We start from the raw sequence: 15,361 nt of genomic DNA, 5'->3' as shown, positions 1-15,361 counted from the left end.
AGTGAGCGGATCAAGTACTGTCCTCTGCCGCAAATAGAAAACACAAGACTTAGCTCGGAATGATGATGATGGTGTTAGAGGGGGAGGGTGAGAGTAGAAAGATGTGGATATAGAACTTGCGATGGCTGTTGGATCATCAGAAGCACGACGAAGTTACCTGCTGCATTGCCACATAGAAGAATGGAAAAAAACGATCCTTGGCCACCTTGATCCAGAGCGAATCTTCTCTGCTTGGACAAGAAAGTACGAGGTGGCATGCTCTTCACTTCTTGCCGACGTATCTAACAACTCCATTTCTTCGCATAATGTCAGAACCTTTCTCTGCTTTTAGGCACAATTAATTTTGTCCATCGTTTTACGTTTGGGCGCCGTTATTAACTGTTGTGTGTCTACTCGATCTTGTAGATCTAGTACTACAGGATCTCCTTCTGTCATTTCCTGTTCAATGATAATTCATTATTAAATTTCGCTTCGGTCAGGTATGAGCTGTGGCGCTGGGGTAGAACTACTTCTGGTGTTTGCTAGGGTAAGGGGTCTGATTTGTTAGGCTGGGGTCTGATGACTACAATTAACGGTGAGCAAGAAACAACACAAGGCTCGTAATGGGAGGTAATCGCACACATGGATGCAAACGATGACTCATGTCAGCTCAAAAACCACGATTGGCTGAAATGAAATACTGCGATAACAAAATTGGAGCACAATCAGTTGCCGACAATTGATCGAAACTCATAATATTAGAACCCGCGATATCTGAGGGTTTACTGTATTGATTACACTTTAATTTGCCGTGGTTTCTGCAATATGTTTTAAGGTTAATTCAATCCTGTCTGATTGTACGCTTATTCTGATATGTTGGAAAAACGAAAATAAATCATTGAGTCATATAATCTTCCTTTTTGGTGCACAGAAAGAGCGCGATTAGACAACAGACATATTACCCATTACGCACAATGGGCACAGGTGTGTCACCGCGCTCCATGGAAACAAAATGGCTTCAAATTGCAAGTTGTCACTACTCCGATAAATTAGGGACTCGAGAGTATGCTCCCCCTCCCCCTCCTCACCTCAAATTTCCTCACTGAAATGAGGCAGAATGTCTCAACTCAATGTTTGCCTCTACATCATGTGTGCCCATACCATTACCCCCTTCGTACTGTCTACTGGACGTTGTGTACTTCTCTACGACCCCAGATGGCAATGGTCAGTGTCAATGTTCTTCAGAATCTGTTTTTCTACCCCAGTGGCAGTTGACATCATTATACCACAGATGGCAACAGACGGCCCCAGATGACATCAGTCAGTATCCATTATGGCAGGTTCTCATATCTCAAGTCCTCCTCTGCTGCTCTTGCTTCTCCTCTGTGTGCATTACTCAGTCTGTAATTCTCCTTGGCCACATCCTGTAAACCTGGAAGTCAGCAAGCATCACTCTTGGCCAAAATAAGAGTTAGAAAAACAGATTCTCTTAACTACAGACCGTATACTTCTAATTATATGCAAACTTATGGAATCATCCATCATTGCTGCTGATGTCGTTTTTCCTGTTTTCAAAGAGCCTGATCATTGATCATCAATTTTGATTCCATTCCAGTCATTCAACCCCAGCTGCTAATCTCTTAGCAATGCTTGGATACTTCATCTCAAACAAGACATCAGGACAATCTCCCTGGACACATTTTTGGTGAAGCCAAGCTTGCTAGCTGTTGTGGCATACAAGGTGACATCCACACCTGGATTTCTGACTTTCTTCACTCATGCAGTGACTGAGTTGCTATTAATGGATATATATATATATATATATATATATATATATATATATATATCTCTCTCTCTCTCTCTCTCTCTCTCTATCTCTCTCTCTCTCTCTCTATATCTCTCTCTCTCTCTCTCTCTCTCTCTCTCTCTCTCTCTCTCTCTCTCTCTTCCCCCCTCCCCCAGTGTGGGGTGGAGTACCACAAGGCAATTTCTTGGGCCAGATGCCAGATTTTGTTCATCATCAACATAAACATCCTCTCTGTTGCTCTGAAAAAAACCCTCTCTTCCTGTTTGCAGACAACACCACATTCAGAAGTGCAGTACTTAATCCCATTGACAGGCAGACAGCAGCTCTGTCACTCTCTGCTGATTAGGAATTGATGAGATGTCGGTCTGATAAATGGAACATGTCCTTCAATCTTGGAATATCTTACACTCACCTTGTCACTTTAGATGGCTCATCAAATGAACCCACTTGTCTTGTCTATATCCATATTCAGCCACTGGAAGAGGCTCAGTCTTTTGAACTTTTCAGACCACATCGCAAAACTGGCCTGATCTTGAGAATACAATTTTCTTTACTCGTGCAGTAAACCGCAGTCCTTGTCATAATGCCAGTAGAGGGCACTGTATCCCAACACACCGTCCCTTTTGCTAATTTTTGGGTTATGGAAGTTAAAGAAGCCCAATATTTCTCTCAAAAATAGGAAGCCATTGTGTGCCTGCAATCTGGCTAAATTTCCTTCTTAGATCTTAAAGTGAATATGGAAGTGGATTATAAAAGGAATGTGGACATTGATTGTAAGATTCAAGATTAGTTACCATATGTAGAAAAAAAAAATCCAAAATGATAACTAATTGTATATCCCACAAGTCAAGTGGGACAAATAAGTTTCTTTGGGAAACCTGCCTCTGCCAGAAAGATAACAGCACCGCCATGACACCCTCATGTCGAGGTAATGGTAAAATGGTTTGAACTTCAGATGTGACATCTATCCCCTTGAGAGAGAGAGGGTACTCGTTCGCTACTTCTGGAGTCGTTTTGACAGCTCTTTTCTGGTGGGAGCCACCTGGGGCTTCACCAAGCACTCCACAACCCTATCACAAAGCAAGTAACAGCTGAAGGCAAAACCCACTTGGAACTGAACCCCAAAGACGAAACTGCAAAATCCTGCACACCAACAAATTACAAACACCCAAGTTGGTGGCAGGAATGACAGCTGATGGAAAAGGGAATGGGGAGAATGATATGATTCAGAGAAGCTTTCAAACAACATAAAAACAATAGAAAAGGCCTTCAGGGAGATGCACGACATGTTGTACATATCAGACGTGACTCACGAAAGGGCAATCGTGTGGGTTCTCTTGGATTCGGAAGAGTTTGTGGTGTGGGTGAAAATGACATCCATGCCCAAGAATTTTGGCAATAAATCTTTTTAGTCGGTGAATTGCATGAAATGTAATATTTTAACCAAACAAAGGTTTGCCACAGACAAGAGAAAGAGGGCTGTGGGTTTACACTGAACACTTGCTCCTTGTCGAATCCAAGGATCAAATCTTATGTACAACACTATGTTTATTTCCTTGTTGTTTGTTCATGTATCCCAATGTCATACTTCTCGTGCTATACACACAAGCCACTCATGAGTGACCTTTAAAACCTCTGCGTGAAAGTGAGCACACAGACACTCCAAATGATAGAGAAGGGGCATGGAGACACTCTCAATGAGGGAGAAGGGGCACACAGACACTCTCAATGATGAGGGAGAAGGGGCAATGCAGACACTCTCAATGATGGAGAAGAAGCACACAGACACTCCAAATGAGGGAGAAGAAGCATGCAGACACTCAAAATGAGGGAGAAGAAGCACACAGACACTCAAAATGAGGGAGAAGAAGCACGCAGACACTCTCATTGAGGGAGAAGAAGCACGCAGACGCTCTCAATGAGTGAGAAGGGGCACACAGACACTCAATGAGGGAAAAGAAGCAGAGAAACAAGGTGTGCATACATACGAGCTATTATTCAAGGGGTGGTTTATCAAAATGACTGCCTCAGTTAAACCAACACCCAGAAACACCACCTCCTCCTCTCTCTTTTCGTTCCCCGAATTGAAGTGTGGGCTGATGCATCTCGATGGAAATCCTTCTGAGAACGACATGACAAAGGGCAATGTGCAGTTCGAGCTGGAATCAGAGGGAGATCCAAAGGGTCTTATGGGACACGACAAAGGCACCCCTATCATCCTGTGTTTCTCTGTGTCATCGATAGATGGGTGTTTTGTGTCCAAGATACTGTTTGGGCCTTGGTTATTGATAGCGTTGATGGTGATGTGGGTATCGTTGTTTTTTGGAGTTGTTGTTCGGTTGGGGGATGTTTTGAAGGATGGCATTGTAGTGTCTTTGTGGTGTAATTCTCATGTGTCTAGGGGTCTGTGGGTGGTTGGACATGTCATGGCATGGGTGATTAGGGTTGGCACTTGCCGTTGCAAGGAACTGTGCACCTCTCATCTCCAAGTGCTCTTTCATTTTTAGCATTTTTACCTGTGTGTAGGTGCTTGAGGTGTTGTTAATATGCAACCTGTAATGATGCCAAGGGTTTTGTTTTGTATGGTCTTTAAGATGTTGAGAAGTGTCTTTGATCGGCTGGAGGCCTAATATGAGCTTGCGTAGTCAGTGACTGATCGAATGTACTGTTTGTATGTTTGTGATGTTGTTTCTTTGTGGTGTTCGAAATCAGTGCGTGTGAGTGCTCTAAATGTGTTCAGCCTGTGAGTGCATTTTTTTTTAAATGCTTGTGATGTGATTTGAGAATGACATGGATGTGTTCAAAGTGATGCTGAGTATTTTTGTTTGGTGACTGTGTGGGATAGGGATGTTGTTCAGTGTGATGTGTGGTGCAGCGCTATGTTCCTTCGTGTAATTTGTTAAAAGAGTGACTGTTGATCTTGAGGCTTGAGGGGGCTACTTTCAGTCTGTTGAGGGTGAGCCAGGTTTGTAGAGTGCTGAGGAAGGGTTGAAGTTGTGTTGTGGAGTTGTCGTTGTTTGGTAAGTTTATATTGTTATGAGTAGAGGTAATGGTTATATCGTCCGCATATGAGGCTATTTGTATGTATGCTCTCAGGTGGTTGTGGAATGTTGTGCATGAAAAGATTAAAGAGTGTGGAAGAGAGGACTGAGCCTTGAGGGTAATTGATAAGTGGTTATGATATTTGATATTGTCAGTTAAAAGCTAGATGTTGTGGTATTTGTGAGTAAGCATTAGTAAATGCCTGGAAATGAACGATTAAAATTGATGGTTACTTGTTATAAGTCTTGTTTAGCACAGATCAGTAAATTGCAATATAAACTGCTTGATGTAATGAGCTAATTTTGACTGTAGATGGCAGTATTGTATGTAAACTGCCTGATGAGATTCGTGAAGATGCTGGAACATTTTCAGACAAAACTTCCAGTATGGACGAGAATCACAGTTACAAGAAGGCACAGGATTGTTCTGTGATACTATATAAACCCACGGGAGGGAGGTGTAGAGAGACGGGCAACATATGATGAGCCGTGTGTTTCATCATCCCCATGCTCCATTTAAATCTGATGAGTGAACAAGGTATTAATGTTCAAAACAGTTGTTAACGCGTGGAGCCAATTTTAATCAGGTTGAATAAAACTCATTAAGATTGTGCATCGGGAAAGAATTCCTTTGAGCTCTTTAATCATCCTAGATGGACCAGCGTATGAGAGAGAACATCGCGACAAGACTCAATCGTTCAACAGCCCTGGTAGACGAGATGAACATGCGTGAGTTGAGCTGGCAGGACAGAGACACTGGGCAGAAACAACTCAACCTGGGAATTGGAGTTAGACATTGTATGTAATGCTGAACTTCCTCATTTGACTTTGCATCTGTTTGCTTGAAATACAAGTTTTTAAAATGTTACACTGTTTATGTGGTCAATGTAACGTCACTCGGAAGTCACAGACCCCAACTGACAAAGATCCATTTGAGTGGCAGCCGACCGATACGATCGTTCAGACACGTGAAATGCAAACCTTGGATTGCAGTCGTTATAGAACGGGCTGGATTTGGCACCACAAACAACATCCATGCACTGGTGGTCGTATGGCAGCTTAGCTGCCGGGGTAGCTATCACTTCTTGAAGCGCGACTGTGTCGCTGATGCAGTGCCCCTCTACCAGTACACACACTGGAAAGGGTACTCATTTCACCGACCTCAGAAGGATGACAGGCTGAGTCAACCCCCTGGTGTATTAATTCAGCGGCTGACGGGGCTTGAACTCAGGACCCTAGGATCCCAAGCCGCCACCCTAACCACTGAGCCAACACCAGGCTATATCCATGCACTAAAGGGAAGGAAACCCTAAGGTGCATGAACCAGCAACATTTGAGCTGTCTGCATGATAGGTAGTTGGCCAGCCAGTGCTTTGTGGTGTTGTGCATGGTTGTGTTGAGTATTTTGTTTGTGAGTAAGAGTTTTGGTGGTTTTCTGATGTTGAAGGGATCAAAGGTGTTTTGTGGGAGGTAATGTGGCGTGAGGGCATCTGGCGGTGCTTTCCAACGACCAACATGCGCTGGACACTAAATGGGGGTCGCAGTTGAGCGGAATGCTTGGGCTATGTCGTGCCCCAAGCGAGATGCTAGAACGTCCAGCCCAGAGTATCTATAAGGGTACGGGCCACTCCTTTGTCTCCTGCTGGTCCAGAGGGAGGTGATGGTCATTGGTGATGATGGTAGTTCATGCATAGCAAGTTGAAAGTGACAAAAAACGGGTTGGTAGGAATCGAAAATGTTTTTTTTTTTAACACTTTGCGTGCTATGGTCACAGATTTGTGATGAGATAAAAAAACAAACTCAATTGAGCTAAGATCCTAGTCCTCTTAATGATGACGTCATAAAAACGAATATGACGTCATTGTGATGTATCAGGTTTGCGATAAATTATCTGTGCTAATGCCCGGCTTGATTCCCGCAAACAAAATTCAAACAGCTTACCTAGTTTCGGAGATAATTGGTATAGGCGATTTCCATTAGCGGCGATATTATGACGTCAACCTTTTTTCTAGGAAGAATTTCCAAAATCGGAGATGGTTACTGCCTGCGCGTCGGCTTTCTGCATATACATGGCAAGTTTCACGAAGATCCGATGAAAACTCTGAGTTGTGAAACAAAAAATGTCAAAAAATAGGAATGACGTCATAAAAATTGATATGACGTCATAGTGATGTATCATATGTGCTGTAATTCATCTCTGCTAATGCCCTGTTCGATTCCCGCAAACAGAATTCAAAAAGTTTGCCAAGTTTCGGAGATAGTTTTTTTTGGCGATTTCCATTAGCGGAGATATTTTGACGTCATAACATTTTTTCTTGGAGGAATTTTCAAAATCGGAGATGGTTACTGTCTGCGCAGGGTATTGTTACATATATATGCCAAATTTCTGGAAGTTTCGATGAAAACTGTAGGCTGTGAAACAAAAAAGTCCACAAGAACAAGATGAAGAACAACGTGAGTAAGACTTAGAGATCCTCCACGAAGATCTAAAAATGGAAACAAATTTTTGTTTTAATTTTATTTAACCATCCAACTTGACCCCAAGTTGTGTTTTTTTTGCAAATACCACTTGAAATTCACAGCCCTATGAAAAAAATAATTTAAGCAACAGGGAACCATGCAGCCATAAACAATGCAGCACACAAAGGGTTAATCAAATGTGGTAAAAACATGATTTGATTTGTTCACTAATCAGGAATGATGAGGAGGTTCCAAGTTAGACAACATACATACATACATACATACATACATACCTACCTACCTCAAAGTTTTATTTACTTTTTTCGTTTCCAGTTGTCGCCTGTGATGCGTGACGTCACATTTGCTGCAAATAGAGTCCACACAATAAAGAGCAGTGTTTCCTGTTTTATAGAGACCAGGTGATGATAAATGGTGATGAATGCTACCTGATGATCATGACAAAGCTTGACAATAAAACTTTGAGAAATGTTCATTCATTCACGAGAATCAAACGGCATCATTGTATCCCATTTCATTCATTTTTTTATTACGGTTTGAAGTTGGAACGGTAATTTGTGGACATCATGTATACGACAAAAATCCGAATCGATTCGTACCATTCAAAATACTCATAAGTACCGATAAATATAACATAAGTAATAAGTCGAAGAGTGATTTGGAAAGCAAATAGGCCTTCCGATTGATTTGGGGTGACGACAAATGGTAGACGAGAGGAAGTGACGATGCATAGATTGCATACAGATGAGGATTGAAGAAATTGGTCAGTTGGGTAAAGCTCATGACGTCACCCAACTAATAGAGTCAGACTAGAGTGGTACGTTGCATATCGGATAGAGATCGCGTCAAATCTGAAACTCTGTGTGTGAATCCATGAGAGTGGAATGGAAGCTAAACATTGCGTTTTTGAAATTGTTGGTACTTTCCATCCAATCCAGGTTTTAACGATATTAAAACGGGTCCACCGGTTTAAAGAAAGAAAATGTGTCAAACCCACAAAATAAAGGTTACTTGCCATTTAAGGTAGTTGAGTGATGACAGCGGTGGTGTTGCGTAGCGATTGTAGTGCGGCGAATTTGTGATGGTGATGGCAGCCATAGTCGAGACTGAGGCGTCAGTGGGGAGTGTAGGCGAGTTTGAGCTGTGGTCCGATGATGTGGGGATTATTATGAAGATGTTGCGATGGTAATAGAAATGTAGCGTTGGGATTATAGTGCGGCAAAGGTATGAGGTGATGTGTCGTTGGAGAATGGTGCAAGGTTTCAACATGAAATGGCGTGCATATGCCAATGAGATATCTGTTGCCATGGTCTGCATGCTTGCATGAAGGAAAGGTCATGTGTGCAGTAAAATAAAATAGATAAAAGAATACGGAGTGGGATTAAAGACCAACCTAAAAGCCCTCGCAATGCATATTATCCCATAAATCCACGAGACATAAGGGAACGGCTATCTGAAACGGATACCAATGAAACTAGCAGGGGTTTCCTTAGAAGCCGGTTACCGGCGACCCGCAGCCATCTACTTAGAGAAAAAATGTCAAAGGTCGCCGCCTACTTACTTCAGCGCCAATTTTTCGATTTTTTTTTGTCACCACGAAATCTCTACATCCCCTGTTTTGACATCCGAGAAACGAAATATGGTTTCCTAAATGAATGCTAGTTCATCTACACTATTATTATGTCACACACTTACTTCAGATTGCTCACTGTACTCCATCATGTGCAGTATCATTTCCCTATTAAGAACTAAGGTATGGCCCAAATGTTGCTAAAATGACTCTTTTAAAGGGCTTCGATACTCCATCTTCCAGACACCTTGGTGTGCCCTAAACCATGGCCTTAAATTAATGAACCCTGTTTAAAAGCTGCTTGAAATAACTATACAGTATAGCTGAATTTCAGTCAACCAGTCAGTCAGTCATTGTGTAAATGCAATGACATCCAGTGCAGGCCTAACCACTTGTATTGGTGGAGTTTTCCACCCCAACAGCATGATAATGAGAACTATTTCATGTCAGAAATCATGCTAGAATGCATCTCCAGCCATCTAGGATCTTCCGGCTTCCAGGGCCCTAAGTGAGCCATGGATCCCGGCCATACAGCTGCGCTCTCTTTTCTCGCTGTGATGGTAACCTGCTACTTTTTAATGGCAGCCTCCTACTCCAAGAAATAAGGAAACCCCTGAACTAGTAGAGCACATACCTCCGCCATGTTATGCCTGATCCACGAGAACATATCAGGCCCAATACATTTTTGAAATATCATGCTATATATCGTTTTTGGCCCAATCTCTCAGTGGTGAAGAATCACTTTAAACCTTAAATAATTCTCGTATGCAGATCCGGATTCGGATCTTCACCAAAATTGAATCAATTCATCCTTGCCACACACATAATGTGTCCACCAAGTTTCGTCTGAATCCATGCACAATTTTTTAAGATATCTTGCGATATATCGGTTTAGCACTATCTATCAATGGTGAAGAATCACTTTTAAAAATCCAAGGAGGCGGATCCGGATCTGGATCTTCACCAAAATATAATCAGTCGTCCTTGTCACATGCCGAACCTCTCCACAAAATTTCATCCGGATCCGTCCACAACTTTTTGAGATATCCTGCACACAAACAAACAAATTAAATTGCTCGTTAAGCAAGGAATTGCTGGAATAACTTTGTCATATCTCCATGATCTCTGAAAAAACAAAACCCTGGAAATCAATTTGGTTCTTATAAGTCGATAGTGCTACTGTTTCATGAGTTATAGCATTTATTTTGGTCATGATCATAACTTGGAAGTCAATCGGACTTGAAATGGCGTTTTTACCGCAATTTGAAATTTTTGACCCGACCCCCCTGACATTCCACCCCCGATCGTTAAGAAGGGTGTTGGTGTGACACCCCAATAAGACATATGGTTGGATGCAGAACTGGAAGATGCACATTTTGGATTTAGTTTGAAGTCGATACGCCCATGTTAGCGGACGTTATTGCGAAAATAAGAATTTCGGTTTTTTGGTGACCTTGACCGTTGACCGAGATTCACCAAAAACGACAAGTGTCTAAGTTGGACCATGGCCAACGTCTGTACCCAGTTTGGTCATGATCGCTGAAACGGTGTGGCTGCTACAGGGTAAACTAACACACAAATGACACACACAACCGACCAACAAAATTGCCGAAATTCGAGGGATTCCGGCAATTAACAAACAGACAGACAAGCCAGTAGGCGACGAGGGATTCGCTAGGATCGAAGCACTCGATACGATGCTTTTCATTCTGACCGATCCACCAACGAAGATTCATTGCCATGATGTATTGGTTCACATATTGTTCCTCTGCTTGGCAAGATTTTTCCTATTGCGTATTTTGCCAACTGGCAGTCCTCATAAAAAATGACGGTAAATAGACACCCTATTTTTGAAGGACTACCATTTGAAAAATAATCGGTTTGCTGGTTTGCACTGTGGAGCCTCGCGTTGCCAACACACACACACACACACACACACACACACACACACACACACACACACACACACACACACACACACACACACACACACACACACACACACACACACACACACACACACACAAACACACACACACACACACACACACACACACACACACACACACACACGGAAAACCCGATAAACTTCTCTCAATGCTCTTGTTTGACCACACCTCCTGAGCCACACAATATTTTTCATAAGCCACGCCCACTTTCCTACACTACTCCCACTTTAAATAATAAATAATTGGAGGTGGTGTGTGTGGATCGTGGAATCGTTTTGGTAAATAAATAAATAAATAATTGAAGGTGGTGTGTGGGTGGGGAATCGTTTTCGGTAAATAAATAAATAATTGGAGGTGGTGTGTGGGTCGTGGAATCGTTTTCGTCAATAAATAAATAATTGAAGGTGATGTGTGGATCGTGGAATCGTTTACGGAAAATAAATAAATAATTGGGGCGGAGTGTGGGTCGTGGAATCGTTTTCGGTAAATAAATAAATAATTGCAGGTGGTGTGTGGGTCGTAGAATCGTTTTCGGAAAATAAATAAACATATTATAAGAAATCCACAAAGACAGAAATGCCGGTGATTGCATTTATTTTGGATCCTTTTCACTTTGGTCAATAACGTTTGGATCGAGGAGAGATCGAAGGTGGAACGACGGTGTAGTTCCTTACAAACACTGTATACACACCTTAAATGACGGTGAATAGACACCCGATTTTTGAAGGATTACCATTTGAAAAATAAAACCTCAATCAAAAATCGGCTCGAGTAAAATTTTCTAAATATCTCGAAGTGTTTAATTCCGAAGTCTCGTTTCTCTGCATTCAAAACTGAAGGACAAGTATTGAAAATACTGTACGTGATTTTTCGGCCGCTGCACAGCAACAGGTGGTTGCTAGGCAACGAAATTAAAACGCACACCTTCCCAGACCAGAAGGCACCTGTTCGCCAAGTTTCTTCGAAATCGGTTTGCTGGTTTGTGCTGTGGAGCCTCGCGTTGCAGACACACACACACACACACACACACACACACACACACACACACACACACACACACACACACACACACACACACACACACACACACACACACACACACACACACACACACACACACACGGAAAACATGACAATAAGGGATATCAAGCGAATCCAATAACAAAATTGACGAATCAATATACTGTACACGAAAGATCTTCGATTTTCCAAGAATCAAACAGACACAGAGAGGGGTGAAACATAACCTCTGGTGGTGGAGGTAAAAACTTCCTCGGGAACATGACATAACCTCGGAGGAGTGCTGGTGCAACAGGATGAGTTGCCCACTAGACAACTTCCCCCCCGGAGGGGGGGGGGTACTTGTCCAAGGATAAGTCTCCCCCCTCCCTGGATAACTTTCCCCCCTCTGGCAAAAAATAGATTTATACTAAAAATATATACCTCTCTAATCAGGTATTGATTATTCTGAGGGGGGGGTTATCCAGGGTGGGGGGCGACTTATCCTCGGACAAGTTCCCCCCCCCCAAGGAGGGAAGTTGTCCAGGGGGGGGGTAGTTAAACTGTTACACCGGCTTCACAGAACCGTAACAATATTTAACTGTTTGGTGTGGATATGTGATGCGTGTGTGGTGTGGTGATTTGAGTGTTTGTGAGTGATGGGTAGTGATTTGAGTATTTGTATGTGATGTGTCGTGATTTGAGTGTTTGTGTGTGATTTGAGTGTTTGTGTGTGATGTGTGGTGAATTGAGTGTTTGTGTGTGATGTGTAGTGATTTGAGTGTTTGTATGTGATGTCATGATTTGAGTGTTTGCATGTGATGTGTCGTGATTTGATTTGAGTGTTTGTGTGTGATGTGTAGTGATTTGAGTGTTTGTATATGATGTGTCGTGATATAAGTGTTTGTATGTGATGTGTCGTGATTTGAGTGTTTGTGTGTGATTTGAGTGTTGAGTGTGTGATGTGTGGTGAATTGAGTGTTTGTGTGTGATGTGTAGTGATTTGAGTGTTTGTATGTGATGTCATGATTTGAGTGTTTGTGTCGTGTTTGTGTGTGATGTGTTGTGATTTGTGTGTTTGTATGTGATGTGTCGTGATTTGAGTGTTTGTCTGTGATGTGTGGTGATTTGAGTGTTTGTGCAGTGTTTGTGTGTGATGTGTAGTGATTTGAGTGTTTGTGTGTGATGTGTAGTGATTTGAGTGTTTGTATGTGATGTGTAGTGATTTGAATGTTTGTATGTGATGTGTAGTGATTTGAGTGTTTGTATGTGATGTGTAGTGATTTGAATGTTTGTATGTGATGTGTAGTGATTTGAGTGTTTGTATGTGATGTGTAGTGATTTGAATGTTTGTATGTGATGTGTAGTGATTTGAGTGTTTGTATGTGATTTGAGAGTTTTACGTGATGTGTCGTGATTTGAGTGTTTGTGTGTGATGTGTGGTGATTTGAATGTTTGTATGTGATGTGTAGTGATTTGTATGTTTGTATGTGATGTGTAGTGATTTGTGTGTTTGTATGTGATGTGTAGTGATTTGAATGTTTGTATGTGATGTGTAGTGATTTGAGTGTTTGTGTGTGATGTGTAGTGATTTGAGTGTTTGTATGTGATGTGTAGTGATTTGAATGTTTGTATGTGATGTGTAGTGATTTGTGTGTTTGTATGTGATGTGTAGTGATTTGAATGTTTGTATGTGATGTGTAGTGATTTGAATGTTTGTATGTGATGTGTAGTGATTTGAATGTTTGTATGTGATGTGTAGTGATTTGAGTGTTTGTGTGTGATGTGTCGTGATTTGAGTGTTTGTGTGTGATTTGAGTGTTTGTGTGTGATGTGTGGTGATTTGAGTGTTTGCATGTGATGTGTCGTGATTTGAGTGTTTGTATGTGATGTGTAGTGATTTGAGTGTTTTACGTGATGTGTCGTGATTTGTAGTGATTTGAATGTTTGTATGTGATGTGAAGTGATTTGAATGTTTGTATGTGATGTGTAGTGATTTGAGTGTTTGTATGTGATGTGTAGTGATTTGAATGTTTGTATGTGATGTGTAGTGATTTGAGTGTTTGTATGTGATGTGTAGTGATTTGAGTGTTTGTATGTGATGTGTAGTGATTTGAATGTTTGTATGTGATGTGTAGTGATTTGAATGTTTGTATGTGATGTGTAGTGATTTGAGTGTTTGTATGTGATGTGTCGTGATTTGAGTGTTTGTGTGTGATTTGAATGTTTTACGTGATGTGTCGTGATTTGAATGTTTGTATGTGATGTGTAGTGATTTGAATGTTTGTATGTGATGTGTAGTGATTTGAATGTTTGTATGTGATGTGTAGTGATTTGAATGTTTGTATGTGATGTGTAGTGATTTGAATGTTTGTATGTGATGTGTAGTGATTTGAGTGTTTGTATGTGATGTGTCGTGATTTTAGTGTTTGTATGTGATGTGTCGTGATTTTAGTGTTTGTATGTGTTGTGTCGTGATTTGAGTGTTTGTGTGTGATGTGTGGTGATTTGAATGCTTGTATGTGATGTGTAGTGATTTGTGTGTTTGTATGTGATGTGTCGTGATTTGAGTGTTTGTATGTGATGTGTCGTGATTTGAGTGTTTGCATGTGATGTGTCGTGATTTGAGTGTTTGTATGTGATGTGTCGTGATTTTAGTGTTTGTATGTGATGTGTCGTGATTTGAGTGTTTGTGTGTGATGTGTGGTGATTTGAATGTTTGTATGTGATGTGTAGTGATTTGTGTGTTTGTATGTGATGTGTCGTGATTTGAGTGTTTGCATGTGATGTGTCGTGATTTGAGTATTTGTATGTGATGTGTCATGATTTGAGTGTTTGTATGTGATGTGTAGTGATTTGTGTGTTTGTATGTAATGTGTCGTGATTTGAGTGTTTGTATGTGATGTGTCGTGATTTGAGTGTTTGTATGTGATGTGTCGTGATTTTAGTGTTTGTATGTGATGTGTGGTGATTTTCGTGTTTGTGTGTGATTTGAGTGTTTGTATGTGATGAGTGGTGATTTGAGAGTTCGTGTGGAAGATGAGAGGGAGTGGGCCATTCCATGGGCAAAGATCGGCGCTCTGTCGAATCCGGGCAACAGGGAAGAGTGGGGAAGATTTATCCCCGTCCTGCGTTGGACCGTACAAACACCGCAAGGAGGGATCCCCAATGGTTGTTGCATGGGGTTAATGATCTGAGGACAAAGTGTCCCGTCTCTTGGATCGGCTGAATGGTCGGCTCGACCGCTCGGGAAATGTTTTGTGTTCGGTTTCCAAGCAGTTAGCTCGTGCTTGCCAAGCCAGCCGTTCCTTATCAACGGTTTCGAATGGAGTGCTTATATTACTGGAATGCAAAAGTTAAGCCATCTGGCGAGGGCTCCATAAGAAACTTGGTAACCGAACACAGCCCTCGTCAAACTTTCGACTGAAGGTGATTAATGATTTTGGCAACAATTGGTAATTTGTTTCAGGATGTCAGAGATGCCTCGCCTACTCTTATGCTGTCAGGCAGGTAACAGGTTGTGAATCACCAATGACTA

At 41.7% G+C, this 15,361-nt stretch overlaps 1 long non-coding RNA gene across 1 annotated transcript in view; it reads right to left on the bottom strand.

Moving 5' to 3' along the window:
* Positions 1 to 2,164: 2,164 nt before the first annotated feature.
* The window catches only part of LOC147016655 (uncharacterized), a 28,516-nt gene continuing 15,319 nt past the window's right edge, over positions 2,165 to 15,361 (bottom strand). Inside the window, exons 2-3 of the long non-coding RNA XR_015049143.1 lie at positions 7,589 to 7,651; positions 2,165 to 3,907 (exon numbers count right to left, since the gene is read on the bottom strand). This is a non-coding gene — a long non-coding RNA (uncharacterized LOC147016655). The remainder of the gene's footprint in view (positions 3,908 to 7,588; positions 7,652 to 15,361) is intronic.

This window comes from Eptatretus burgeri, chromosome 11 (assembly GCF_056783735.1).
Source record: "Eptatretus burgeri isolate ZD-2024b chromosome 11, Ebu_testis_v1, whole genome shotgun sequence".
Classification (NCBI taxonomy): Eukaryota; Metazoa; Chordata; class Myxini; order Myxiniformes; family Myxinidae; genus Eptatretus; species Eptatretus burgeri.
The sequence above is the reverse complement of the archived record's forward strand: the minus strand, read 5'-3'. Positions and strand labels throughout refer to the sequence as shown.